A 14,503-nucleotide genomic window follows, 5' to 3' on the forward strand; every position below is an offset into this window, starting at 1 on the left:
GCAGGGTTCTGCACTGGAGACACCAGGAATGCTGCAGGGTTCTGCACGGGAAACACCAGGAACGCTGCAGGGTTCGCACAGGAGACACCAGGAATGCTGCAGGGTTCTGCACTGGAGACACCAGGAATGCTGCAGGGTTCTGCACGGGAAACACCAGGAACGCTGCAGGGTTCGCACAGGAGACACCACGAACGCTGCAGGGCTGTGCACAGGAGGCACCAGACTCCACCTCACAGACAGGCGGTGGGAGGGTGGGTGCGGGGGTGGGTGGGACGGGCTGAGGGCTGCAGTTTTGGGAGGTGAAAAGGTTCTGCAGGTGGACGGTGGTGATGGTTGAACAGCAATGGGTACTTAATGTGCTGAACCGTGTGCTTAAAAATGGTTAAACGGTCAATTTTATTCTGTGTATATTTTACCACACTTTTAGGAAAGGAAATAAAACAAACAAAACCACATCCTGGGACACCATCGTAAAAATAATTGAATCATAAGTTGCGTTTCATGGCCAATGCTAAGAATTACAGCGTTTGGGGGAGTGTGGGTGTCGGTGTGGGCATCCTGTAAGCTGCTGCTGTTTCTGCTGCTGGTGAACGTGGCTGGCTTCTTCCTGGCCATGCTCTGACCTTCACACATTTGTCAAAAAGCTGCACTGAAGACCTCTTGTAGGCGTTTTGCTGGACTGGACAATTTCAGGAAGCACAATGACAATGTGTAAAAAGGTCAAAGTATTTGGCTGGATTTATGGGGCATTAAGAAACCACTGCAGTGGAGATGGCAGAATTAGGGAAGTCATTTCCGTGGGCACCTGGCAGGAGCCTGCTCTCAAGGTGAATGTGTGTGGCTTCCTGCAGAATGTCTGCAGAGTGACCCTGAGAGGTGCCAGCCACAGTCCCTCCCACCACGAGGCTTCCTAATCAAGTGAGTTGGCAGCACACGGCAGACAGGAGCCCCCGTGGGCACTTGAGTCTTTGGGGTTTAAGTAAGATAAATAAATAAAAAGCTAATGTTTCCAGTGATTCTCAGGGGAACTATGATTGCATTAGATATGTATTAATATATCTATCTATCTCTTAATCTAGCCATATGAGTGAGGAAGCCGGCTCATCTCCAAAGGCTGACTGATGCTGAAATGTGATAACCATTAATACCAATAGGTCAACCGCACTGAAGAAGCACCAGGAGAGGCTGCATTTGACACAGCACACCCAGTGAAAGCGTAGCCTGATTTACTGGGACCGTTCCACCTTCCGTGGCCGGGGAATCACAGCCAGTTTGGCCTCGTATTAAGAAATATAATTCCATAGGCTGGCATAGGTGAAAGACTGTGCCAATAATCAGCACCAATAATTAATCTGAATACACAAAGCGAAGGAGGATGTGGGGAGGGTGGAATGTGACATGGGGAGATCGTCACTGTAGCTGCTTCTCCGTCTTGCTAAAGCAACTGTCCAGACTGTCTATGAGCAAACTGTCTGAGCTTCAGCCCGTATCCTCCAGATGCACCTGCAGCATGTGTGATCATGGAGGGTCAGTTTGCAAAGGATTTTAGGGGTATTACTGTCATGCCAAAGCTAATTAAATAAGAAAATCACCAGTAAGAGTTTCCAAGGTGGAGATATTTCCCTCTGTTAATACCTCCGCAAAGTCCTCAGACATGCCCAGGAATGGCGTTGGTCAAACTAGCTTTAGCAAAACCATCGTCCAGCAACACACATTACACAAGCAAGTCCCGCTGTCTCCTGGAGCTCACCCCTTAGGCTGCCAGAGCAGGCCCTGGTTGTTAAAAACAGTAAAAACCACCTTTCTGATAGATTAAACAATACAGCGAAGCATAGTGCTACCTAATGCCGGCAATTAGAGAAGGAAAAACATTATAAATAGATGGAAGCACCTTTAAGCTCTCTCCTCCCTCCCCAAAGCCAGCCAGTGCCATGGCTTTATAACCCCATGAGCGTGACTTGCTGGTCCATGCGTAGCTTCTGCAAGCTGTGGCATCCCTCCAGCATTAGGGTTTGAAGAGCTGTCACTGTTGGGGGCTCTCTCCCCTGCCGCCCCCATGTTACTCGGGACATTCTCTGGCACATGAACGTCTCCCTGCGTGGCTCCCAGAGATCCCGCTCACACGGGACGTGGATGCTGTGCGTTCCGGGAAACTCTAGCTGTGCCTTTGCTCTGTTCTTACGTCACCATGACAACAGTATCTGTGACCAGATGGGCGGGGCTTTCCCCCTGCTCAGCAACAGACACCAGCGGGGTCCTCTGGCTGAGTTCCGACACTGTCCACCTGGAGACAGCGTCAGATCCACAGGTGTGGGCTCGGTCCTCAAGGTTGCCCCCCACACCGGCTGCAAGTCTGGGCTCCAGAACTTCTGACCAACTGGCTTCAAATTGGGCTTCCCATGCCCCTTTCTTTGGGTTCGATTAATTTGCTGGCGTGGCTGACAGAACTCAGGGAAACACTTGTGTCAATTGGTTTATTATCAAGGATATTGCAAAGGATACAGGGGGAGGGGCACGGAGCTTCTGTGCCCTCATGGGCGCTCCGTCCTTCAGGGACCTTGGTGTGCTCAGCTCTCGGAAAGCTCACAGACTCCATGGGATTTTATGGAGATTTCATTACATAGGCATGATTGACAGCCATGCAGAAATGGGAATGGACAAAACCTGCAGGAAGCAACCCCGGCAGGGCCTGTCTGCTCAGACTTATCCTGGCCTCTGTGCAGATTCCTTCCTGCAGAGCATGGGGCGGGACCCTCTCTGGAATGAAGGTCTTCTGATTCACAATCAGGTTAGAGTCCTGCCTTGGGTCAGGCAAAAGGACAGGAGATGGTCAGAGATTCTGGTTCCCAAAGCCCACGGGGTCCCAGCGTTATCACAAAGGCTGCAGGAGTTGGGAGCCAGGGCCTGTGGATGGAGACCACTGTGTCCCCTAACACCACCTGCCCGGTCACTGCCTCCATGGCACTCCTCTGCCATTCTCTTTTGTCATATCCTCAGCGACAAGGAGCATCCTCTGGTCAGAGTCCCAGTGACTGGCCAATCCTAAGGATGCCCTGCACTGGCCATTTAACGCAGCCAGGGGCCTTGGTGTGGGGCAGGACGGCCGCAGCCCTGCCTGTCTCCACGGAGCTCTGCCTTCTCCGACCCCAGGCCAGCTGCGCAGAGCAGGATCTTCTGGCGCCAGTGTTTGGGGGGAGCCCATTACTCAGGCGGAAAGTATTTATTGATGGGCTCTTTATCACAGATGTCACCTGAGTAAAAATGATTCTCCAGGACTCCAGTTGGCTAAAACACAGAAACCAATAATTCAATGCAAGGTGTCGATGGCCACACTCAAGTCTTCCTGTTTTGAGAAGCAGTGCTCATTCTGTGAGGTGCTTACGGCCTCTGTTGTCCTCAGCATGTCAGAGAACCCTGCCAGGCTGTGACCTCACTCCTTGCAGCCTGGCAAATGGGCAAATGGCTGCACTCCTGCCTATGCAGAAAGCCCGGCCATGGCTGTGCCATGAGCCCCTGCTGAGCTGAAGGGTGGCAGTGTCCCTGGGACAGTAGGTGCACCGCCCAAGGGGCCTGGGGTCTCGCTGGCCTGGAGCCTGCGCTGTTCCACCCATGTGCGTGCACGCCTGTTTGCATGTAAGGAGCTGTATGTCTGGAGCCTCCCGCAGTGCAGATACCTTCTGGCTGTCATGTAAACCTCGAAAACGCTTCTATACAGCTACTGCGCGGCAGTCACATCCACTTTCCATGTGAAGAGGCAAAGTTCTGTTCCTTATTGGCTTAGTTTTTAGGACAGCAGAGGTACCTCTGAGAAAGCGTCCCTGAGTCCCTCCCACGCCCGCAGCGCTCAGGGGCTTGGATGCACCATGCGCCCGGCTCTCCCTTTCCTTCCCCGGGACCCCGATTCTCCTGGGCTTTGTCTGTGTGTCTCAGAAGGGAAAACACGAGGGGTCTTCCTAACACTTAGCCCTTCCTCTGAGGGAGGCGGCAGGCGCCAGGCAGGCAGATCCAGGGAAGGGAACAGGGCCAAAGCCTCACGCCCGTGGGCCTGGGAGGCGGGCAGCGCAGGGCACAGGAGGGCCCCTTCCCGCATCCAAGCGTGGGGAGGCGGTGGGTCCGGACGACCTGCGGGAGCAGGCCGGGATTCCTTGGAGAGACCCCCGCCTGCGAGCCTCCCTGTGCGCTGGGGGCCTCCCTGTGCGCTGGGGTCTCCGAGGGGGTCTCCGCGTGCGCCGGCTCGGGCTCGCCTTCCCCGGGCTCTGTGTGCTCTCCTCCCTCCCTGGGAACGCTGTGAAGGACCCCGGACTCATCTGTCTCTTGGTCTTGCGGGGATGACGAGAGGAGCACGAAGTGGGAATGACGGCCCCAGACACCCACGGGGACACGACGCACGCGGAGTTTACCTTTAAGTCCCGGGAGAAGCGAGTGTGCGGTGTTCGGGTGTAACCCGGGGGGCGCCGCTGGAGGGGCTGGGACTTCCTCTGGCCTCTCCCACTCGCAGAGATGTCCCTGCCAGGCCGGGAAAGAAAAGTGCAGGCGGGAAGCGAGGCAAGACCAGAACGTTCCGGCTGGCGGCGGGCCTGGAGCTCAGGGGACCGCAGGCCCGGGCGGGCGTGAGGCTGGGCACGGGGGCGGGAGCCCGGGTCCCGAAGGCCAAGGATGGGCAGTGCCAGGCCGGGCCCAGCACCACTGCCTGCTTTGCGCCATCGCTCGGCTTTGAGTCCTTGTCATTAAGATGACAAGTGATGATTTTGAGAGCTGACCCTCGTCTCTCCCTTGGAAAGGACAAATAAAAAAGTAATTATGGATTTCTGCGTTTTCAGATATTGGTCCTTATTCTTACTCAGAACTCAAGCGTTTTTCATGACATGGCTCATGGTTAGAAAATTGACATTCAGCTGATAAGAAACTCCTTGCTTTCGTGTTGGAAATTGAAGTTAAGGCAGAAATGACGTTCAGCGCGGCATCTCTCCAGTACAACCCTGGGATTCCGAGTGTGGACGTGAGGACGGGGTTAGATTTGGGTTCTAAGATCTCCCTAATGTTTCCTTTAGGTTCTTGGGAGATTTTAGAAATGCAGACTCGATTCTGAGACAGTGACATCAGGTGAAGAGGTCTGGGGTTTCACAAACAGCATATTGCAAAAACTGGAAGAAATAAACAAACATGTTTCTTTTTCTTTCTTTCTTTTTTTTAATCCTCCCACACAAAGAGATTCAATCCCTTGAAGAGAAAGATAATTAGTTACGGATCTCAGATTTGAGACAATAAATGTTTTAAATGACTACGAAGAATTTATGTCTACGTTCCAAAATGGTCAGAAATGAAAGATCAAGAGGGTAGGCGTTTCAGCCACAGGGCAGCGGTGGGATCGGCAGGGGAGGTGGTCTTGCAGGGAATGCAGTGTCAGGCCAGTTTCCACCAGACGTGCCTGAGCAGCCCTGGTGGAGAACCGGCACCATCTGTATACAGGTTTTGATCGGGGAATGCAGGGTCGGGCCAGTCTCCACTGGATACGCCTGAGCAGGCCTGATGGGGAACTCGTACCATCTGTGTGCAGGCTTTGATCGTTTTGATGGTGATAGAACGTAAATCTACTAATAATGTCTGAGAGCAAGTGCTCCTGAACAAGCTCTGTGTTTGAGTGACTTCCTTTAACTTTGCAGATGCTTCCCGGAAGCCCTTGACTCTCTGATTTTTAATTCCTAATTTGAGATACATTTTTCTAGACTCATCGACTTCATTCTGATACCATCAGTGAATTTAGGATGAATGCCACTCTCTTAGTGGAAGGATGGAGAGGGCTACATCTCAGGACACGTGGAAAGAGGACGCACACTTGGACACTTAAAATAACTCCACCTTGAGCAGTTTCGTCAACCCCAGAGCCTCCCGTTGACTTGGACTGGGCCCAGCGGGTGTTCCCTGAGCACTTGCGTTTGCCCGACGCCAACTCCTGCGTCTTTGTGCTGTGTGGTTCTCTGTCTTCCCCTGAGAAACCATCCCAGCATGCCACTTTCTAGATGAAATGTCATGTCCCAGCCACTATCTCAAAAGCCACTGGCAACGATTGGCATCCCAAGTGAACAGGACATTGATGTGAGCCGGTGGAGATGCAGTTCTGGAACCACGTGGCAGCAGTAAATCTCCACGCTGTCGTACAATTTGGCGCAGCCCAATTTAGTCATGGTCTTTAAACAAGGAGTGCAGAGGCACAGCCTGAGTGAATGCCAACATCAGCCAGTCCCAATGAGAGCTTGAAGCAGATTCTATCATTTTCTGGGGGAAAAAAAAAAAGAGGCAAAAGGAAGGGATTGCTCAAGTGACAGCCGGCACCCTGCCATCCTCGTCTGGGGGAAAAGAATTACTCTCCACCTGCCAGGCACTGGAGACAGCTCAGCCCCCAAGGGGTTCGGGCCCTGGTGGAAGTCAAATGTGTGCTTGGACCAAGCCCGCTAAGCACCAGAGGGAGGACCTCGGTCAAATTATATGCATTTCCTGGAGTCTCTGTTTCCTCATCTCTAAATTGGGATTAATAATCTTATTAGCATGATTGTTTGGAGAGTTAAATGTAATAGTTAAATAAAATAAAAATAGTTTCATAAATGATATCATAAACCAAAATAAAAGTCAAAGCCCCCCCACCAGCCTGCAACCATCTGAATGGACGTCCTCCTCTGCCAGGGCACCCTAAAATTTAACCTGAAAGACTGGTTCAGGCCAGGAAGAGGGGGAGGGAGTGCCTCATTGTACCCTCCAGCAGTAACATCAACACAGACCTTAAGTCTGATGAGAAACATTTACAGTCTCTTCTCTCTGAAGCCTGCCACTTGCATGATAAAACCTGGGTCTGCACAGCCCCTTACCTTAACCCAGACATTCCTTTCTCTAGATAGTAACTCTTTCAACCAATTGCCACTCTGAACATTTTAAAATCCACCTGTGATCTGGAAGCAGCCCGCTTCGAGCTGTCCTCCCTTCCGGATGGAACCGTGTAAATCTTACGTGTATTGATTGGCGTCTGGTGTCTCCCAAAAATGTATGAAAGCAAAAGCTGTGCCCCAATCACCTTGGCCACATGTCAGCCACCTCCTGCAGCTGTGTCATGGGCAAAATAAACTTTCTAAATTGACTGAGGCTTGTCTTAGATACTTTTTGGTTTACAATATGGAAAGGACATAGTGCTCAATAAATCATAAACTGTAACTAACCTGAAAGCGATGATAGCTCAACTAAGCTCAAGTACTACTTACCTACTGCCCCTGCACCCTCGCCCCCTACCTACCGCCCCTACACCCTTGCCCCTACCTACCGCCCCTGCACCCTCGCCCCTACCTACCGCCCCGCACCCTCGCCCCTACCTACTGCCCCTACACCCTTGCCCCCTACCTTCTCTGACTCTGCGCTCTGACAGATTACTGTCTCACTAGATTTGAGGAATGTCATTTTTTCTTTCAAAGTGAGAATCCCACGGTAAGAGCTGATCCCTGGAACCAAGCACAGCTATGATTTACAGGCTCCCACACTCTGGGGTTGACACACATACATCTTTGCTTGTGCAAGGCTTATCCTGTTAACTTGACCTTCTAAGAATACCCTTCTGTGTGTACACAGCTCCAGACTTGAGGCTCGGGCTGGCTGGTGGCTGCATCACCCTCGCTCGGTCCTGGGCATCAGACACACATACCCTCCTGAGCCCAGGGGTGCTTTGGACACAGAGCTGGCTTTTGCACCTTTGGCTCTATGGTTTTTGTCTCTATGTGATTCTTCTTTTAACTAATCATTCCTGAGCCTCACTTATGGTCAAATATCTTCTGTTTGAACACGTGGCTATGTGGAGCTTAAGAACATCTCCTCTGCTGTTTGGGAGGAAGAGTTGTGTTTGTGCCCCCAAAGATGCCTGCCTTGAAGTCTAAATATTTTGTCACTTAGGATTTCCTTCAGCCCCGACCCAGGTGGCTGTCCTCTTGGCTCCACGTCGTGCAGCCTGGGGCTGCCGGATGTCCCAGCACGATGCTGGGGCGCCCAGCGAGGGAGAAGGGCAGATCGCAACTCGAACAAAAGTATACTTATGAAGCTTGCAAACTCCCTAATAGCTTTGAAATGAAGTTTCCTGAAGCCGCATTCAGAACTGAAGTAGGCAGAATTCTTTTTCGTGGCATGCCTGAATTTAAAAACAAAAACAAAACGAACAAACAAATAAATAAATTAAAGAAAAAGAAAAAAACCCTAACCTACCCAACACGCAAAGTTCAGGGTAGAAAAATTAACCCTGGGAAAATCTGAAAAAGTCTAAGATTATACGAGACATTCATCCTCAAGCTGATTTTTTTTTTTTTTGTACAATCCTGTGTTGTGCTCAAAACAAAAATCTGAGAATACTTCTTAAAGGGGAAAACAAAGCTCAGCCCGGCCATACATCTGTGAGTTTTGAAACAAAGGTTTGTTTGTGTGCCTCAATCACTCTCGCCCATGAAAGCAGACACTTACTTGAAAAACTTTTCAGGGAAACACTCTAAACCAACATCCTGGTATAAATTTGCAAAACGCAATACAGGCCTGATTGTTTTTGGAGTGGATGCAGGCCGCATACGAATAGCTCTTTCTGAAACGTAATGTTCTTTGCACGGCTCAGTGGCTAACGTACAATAAATCAACAAAAGAGCGCTTCAATAAAGCTATTGGGCAGCAGCAAGGCCACTGTTATTTTATCTTTTTACAGTATTTAATTGGAAGGTTTTTCCTGAAACTTTAGCCAGCCTTCAAATTACTAGATTCCATATAAGAAGAGATTGATAAGAGAAATTTTTTTCTTCCAGGATTTTTTCCTTACAAGAGAGCAAGTTTTTGCAGAGGGAGAATAAAGTTACAAGTGTCTAGCGTTTTGCTGAGGGAGAATGAAATTAGATGCTGAATGGAGCGGGTAGGAAAGGCTGGGAAAATGCGAACTTGGCAGCGCCGCCAGGTCACTGCAGAGCCCCACTGTCCTCCGGCACCAGGTGTCCGCTGCATTCAAACGATACTATTATTCATAGACGGAGCAGAGCATTAAAACTCCCCCCAAAAATCATTTGCAACTGAATAAAGATATAATCCTGGAAATATAACTCTCCATTAAGAGTCCCCATTAGCAACACAAGAGCCTCATTGTTAAGGAGTTATGTATATTTATCAAGTTAAAAAAAAACTTGTCTTAGTGCTTACATGTTAATAGAAAACTTTTATAGCCCTGGTCTCAGAACTAGTTATGCATAAAATGTAAAGCATCTATTATGCTTTGGCAAACTCTTGAGCGTTTGACAGTGAATTGCTAATACACGAACAGTCTCCGGCGATGGACGGATAACGTCTTCCTGGCTGGCGGGGCTGCTGCGGAGTGGGCCGAGATGTGAGGCCTCCCAGCCTCCCGTTTAGTCCTGAGTTCTGTGAGGGACCCGGGGATCTTCTCCAAGGGCCTCGCCACCTTCTTCATGTCTGTTTCTGAAGCTGCTTCAGGGCAGGAGGCCCGTCCCTTCAGAATCTACCTGGCAGGACAGGGCTTTCCGCCCTCCTCTTCCTTTCAGTCTTACTGCAGAGGGTTAGATCGGGTCTTCCTGTGAATGGGTGAATTTGTGGTCGGGCGGGCAGCCCCGCCACAGAGCCCTGGTGAGCCCTGGAAGGGACCATGACCGCCAGGCTGGGCCCAGGGGCGGCCTCCCTCCCTCTCCCTTCCCCTATCCAGCTGACCCCAGCACAGGAAGGAATGCAAGGGACGAAGCCTCCCCTCCCCAGGAGCAGGGGAGTACGGACAAGGAATGGTTTCCACCGCTCCTCCCGGACGGCCCCTTCTCTCACAGGCTCTCTGCACTTTTGGCACTAGAATGTCACAAGTAGCAAAGCCCTGTCAGGATGTAAATGGTCCTGCTATAGTCTGGGGCCCCCGTGGCGGCCGTGCTCAGGGCAGGCGTCTGCTGTTAGGTTTGGGGCTTGTGGTCTCTGTGGTGGGTTTCACCCCCTCACTGGAGCTTGTTGCCCCCACAGGCAGTGTGCCGGGCATGGGCCGTCTCACCAGGATCACGTCTGTGTCCTTTTAAGGAAAAGTGCTGGGACGTGAGAGGTGGACAGGAGTCCTCCCAGGCCCAGGGATCCCTGCCAGGAGGAGAGCAGCGTGCGTGGGGCCCGTCCCGGTCAACACCCGCTTCCCGGCGCCTCTGCCAGGGCTCCCCTGACTCCGCTCTGCTCCTGCTTCTGCATCCCTCCACCCTGGGCTTTGCTTGTCCCCTGAGAGTCCCATGATCGAGTCCCACACCCGGTGTCCGAGAATGTGACCTGTGAGTGTTGACAGAGCCACAGTGCAGTCACAAATGTTAAGAAAACTGCTGAACAGGCCGGGCGCGGTGGCTCAAGCCTGTAATCCCAGCACTTTGGGAGGCCGAGACAGGTGGATCACGAGGTCAGGAGATCGAGACCATCGTGGCTAACACGGTGAAACCTTGTCTCTACTAAAAAATACAAAAAACTAGCCGGACGAGATGGTGGCACCTGTAGTCCCAGCTACTCGGGAGGCTGAGGCAGGAGAATGGCGTGAACCCGGGAGGCGGAGCTTGCAGTGAGCTGAGATCCGGCCAGTGCACTCCAGCCTGGGCGGCAGAGTGAGACTCTGTCTCAAAAAATAAACAAACAAACAAATAAATAAAATAAAATAAAATAAAAAAAAAGAAAGAAAACTGCTGAACAGAGTGGGGAAGGCCATGAGGAGACGGTCCTCGTGCTTGTGTGCCTCGTCATGAAAAACACTACAAAACCCGCAGCCTGGCACAAGAAGCACTCTGCAGGGACGTCGGCCCAGCACGGCCTGGCCAGCCTCAGATCAGCGACATCCTTATCCATCCTTGTAGCCGAGGAGAATCATTTCAAAACATTGCCTCATCCTCCGATGACTTCCCTCAAGCCTTGGTCTTCCCTTCCCAGACGCGCAGAGTCTGCTGTGGCGTGTGGGTGCCACGGCCATGCTCGGCTCTCAGGTCAGCACCTCTCCTCTTAGACAGCCTCTCCCTGCGTTTAGGTTGACAGATCTTATTCGAAATAGGGACTGTGCAGATGACCAAACTGAGATGACATCGTTAGGGTGGGCCTAGTCCAGTATGATCGGTGTCCTTATAGAAAGAGGAAAGTTGGAGCCAGGATGGATGCACACGCGGGGAGAACACAGCTCCTGAAGGGGGAATCGAGGTGCTGCTTCTACGTGCCAAGGAAGGACAATGGTCACCAGTGGCCACCAAATGCTGGGGAGAGGCTTGTGTAAGGAGAGATTTTCCTCGGCCATTTTAGGGACCTTGGCTGGGTCTGAAAACTGAAAAAAAACAAAAACAAAAAAAACCCCTCTTACCCCTTTTCCTTGAATGAGCCCCACAGACGGAGACGTGAGGGGCTGATGTGGTGAGAATCCTCCCGCTGCTGGCCTTTGTCCCGAATTGCTGAACTGCTGCTTGCAGGGCAGAGCAAGGTGCCTGCGCAGGCGTCAGGAGCCACGGAGGGAAAAGGCTGACCTGGATTGTCTCAGGTTCCCACCTGGGTCTGAAAAATCAGACAAAGACAGGTTAACAGGAGAGAAGCCTGGAATTTAATTAATAAGTTTCAACGACATGGAGGCCTTCATAAAGTTATGAAGACGCAAAGAACTGGGTGAGCTTGGGTGTTGTTGGGCCGGCTTGGATGAGGAAGCGCATGGTCCCAGAGAGGTGTGATCACATGGTCATGGAGCGGGGACGCAGCAAAACCTGTGTGTGCAGACACGTCTCTCTGTCCCCACGTCTTCTAAGCTAGGGATGTGTCTTCCCTGGCGGTGCAGTGGGGGCCATTAGGTTATGAGGATCTTATGATATGCTTCAGGGAAAGGCCAGAAAGTACCCACTAGGTTTTGGGACCTACTTCTGTGGAAGAGGAGGAGAAGGTTGGGGAATGACCTTCCTGCTTCTGCTGCATTCCTAAATGCCACATGTAAAGTGCCATATTTTGGGGCAGTGAGCCCTGAACCCCATCATTTAAAACAGATTCTCCTCCTCAGCTGCCAAATGCCAACCCTGCTAACACCCAGATCTCAGATACTCAACCTCCAGCGTGACAGGAAAATACATTCCATGTGAAGCCATCGAGTCTGTGATACTCTGACGTTGCAGCCCTGAAAAACGGATCCATCTCCCACACATTGATTGTTCAAGGGCCCAGCTCAAGGAGGTTGATGTGAAAGTCCACGTGGCAGGATAGACACAGGCATTAGAAAAGCAGAGCTCGAATCCCAGAAAAACCCTCGCTCAACATAGACGTGTCTGCGCTGTGTGAATATATCCTTCTTCTGCATGAGCACATCCTGGCTCTATGTGGACGAAATCTTGTTCTACATAGGCACAACTTTGATCTACATGGACATGGCCTTGATCTACATGGACACAGCCTTGATCTACATGGGCACAGCCTTGATCTACACGGGCATAGCCTTGATCTACACAGACACAGCCTTGATCTACATGGACACAGCCTTAATCTACATGGGCACAGCCTTGATCTACATTGGCACAGCCTTGATCTACATGGGCATAGCCTTGATCTGCACGGGCACAGCCTTAATCTACACGGGCATAGCCTTGATCTACATGGACACAGCCTTGATCTACACGGGCATAACCTTGATCTACACAGACATAGCCTTGATCTACATGGACACAGCCTTGATCTACATGGACACAGCGTTGCTCTACACGGACACAACCTTGATCAACAAGGACACACCCTTGATCTACACGGACACAGCCTTGCTCTGCATGAACACATCCTTTCTCTACAGGGACACAGCCTTGCTCTGACAGGAATATCCTCATTCTTGGATACACCGTGCTCCGCGCAGACATTGTCTTGCTCTGCATAGATACATTTATATTCTAAATGGGGTGTCATCTTTGTTCCTTGGACATCACTTTCTTATACCCATCTTTCCCTGCATAGTGCAGCGTGGTGTGACTTGATCCTGGTGACCCATCCACTTTAATTAAAATTCACACCTGCCCCAACACACACACACACCGGGTGAAAAGTGCGCTTTTTCTCTCTGAACATGTTTGCTTAAAAACAAGGTGGAACATGTCACTGCCCATCGGACATAAGGCCCTCACACTCCTTTATGTAATAAAATGAGTGGTTAGTGCACCGCTAGTTTAGCAGGGCCTCCTCTTGCGTCTGTAGGGCTGAGACACATGCACGCAGTGCAGACAGCAGTGCTGCCCTGAGAACCTTCATCCAACCATGGCAGACTCGTGGATACCACAGCCATGCGGGTCCCATGTTTGATTCACTGAGGTTGCCACGGAATGGGGCTCTTGGTAGGATCTCACCCTTCCCAAAACCTTGGTGGGGTGCAGCCCAGCAAGCTTTGCTGCATAGGGACATTTGAATGTGATCATAGTCAGTACCTGAAAGAGGCAGTGCTGCTGCACCTTAGCTCAGCCCATGCATTGGAACTGAGCGCAGCCCACCCAGCTGGGCCTGCTCCATGTGCTACCAGCACCTGGCACCAGAATGAGGCATGACAGAGTGCACTGCGTGCAGGCCATGTCCCCAAGTCACCCTTTGTGATGCCCAGGAAGCCAAGGATGGAAAGCCAAGGTCTCCCACAAACTGCAGGAGGATGCACAGCGCACCCGCCCCCTCAAGACGTCCTGGATGTGGGTTGGGAGGTGGAGACCCACAGTGTCGGTCATGGGCTTGGGAGGTGGAGACCCACGGTGTTGGTCATGGATATTCCTCTACCTGGCGAGAGGACTGTCTACCTTTTAGATAGATGCTCTGCCTTGAGAGGCGACACTGTCTAATTCCTCTCCCTGCTAGCTCTTTAGTGCAGACGTGGGCGTCTTCACTCCACTGGCACTCTTCAGCTTCTGCCGTTCCCATCATTAACACGTCTTGCATCCCTGCTTCTCTCACATGGTCCTCAGAAATGTGGCAACCTTGATTCCTGAGACCTGCCACCCTGTTCCTAGAGGGAGGCGCAGGGATGGAGACCTAAGGGTGCCCCGGCCAGTGGACTTGGAGGTCCAGACTGGGCCCTGACAGACCTGCACGTTCGTGAGTCCTGACAAAAGCCACCGTGGGCAAACATATGAGCTCCCGAGGGCCAGCGCGGGCTGCAAGGAGGTCCCGCCGCTCCGTGCCTTGTTCAGTGTTACAGGAGGTGACAGTGGACACCACGGGAGCCACATTTGTAAGGTCGCAGCTCCAGGCTCACCTAAGATCCAGGCAGCTGTGAGCACCTCCCCTCATTCCTCATCGTCTCAGGTGTTGAGTGAATCATCCAAGACATCAACGAAATCAGGTGCAGGGAGCATCCAGAGAACTGGAGAAAAGCAGAAAAACGGTCCAGCTGCACGGGCAGAGCTCGCTAAAGCAGGTGAGTGGCGGCTTCTTCTTCTTCTTCTTCTTCTTCTTCTTCTTCTTCTTCTTCTTCTTCTTCTTCTTCTTCTTCTTCTTCTTCTTC

The sequence above is a fragment of the Piliocolobus tephrosceles genome, chromosome 18 (assembly GCF_002776525.5).
Source record: "Piliocolobus tephrosceles isolate RC106 chromosome 18, ASM277652v3, whole genome shotgun sequence".
Classification (NCBI taxonomy): domain Eukaryota; kingdom Metazoa; phylum Chordata; class Mammalia; order Primates; family Cercopithecidae; genus Piliocolobus; species Piliocolobus tephrosceles.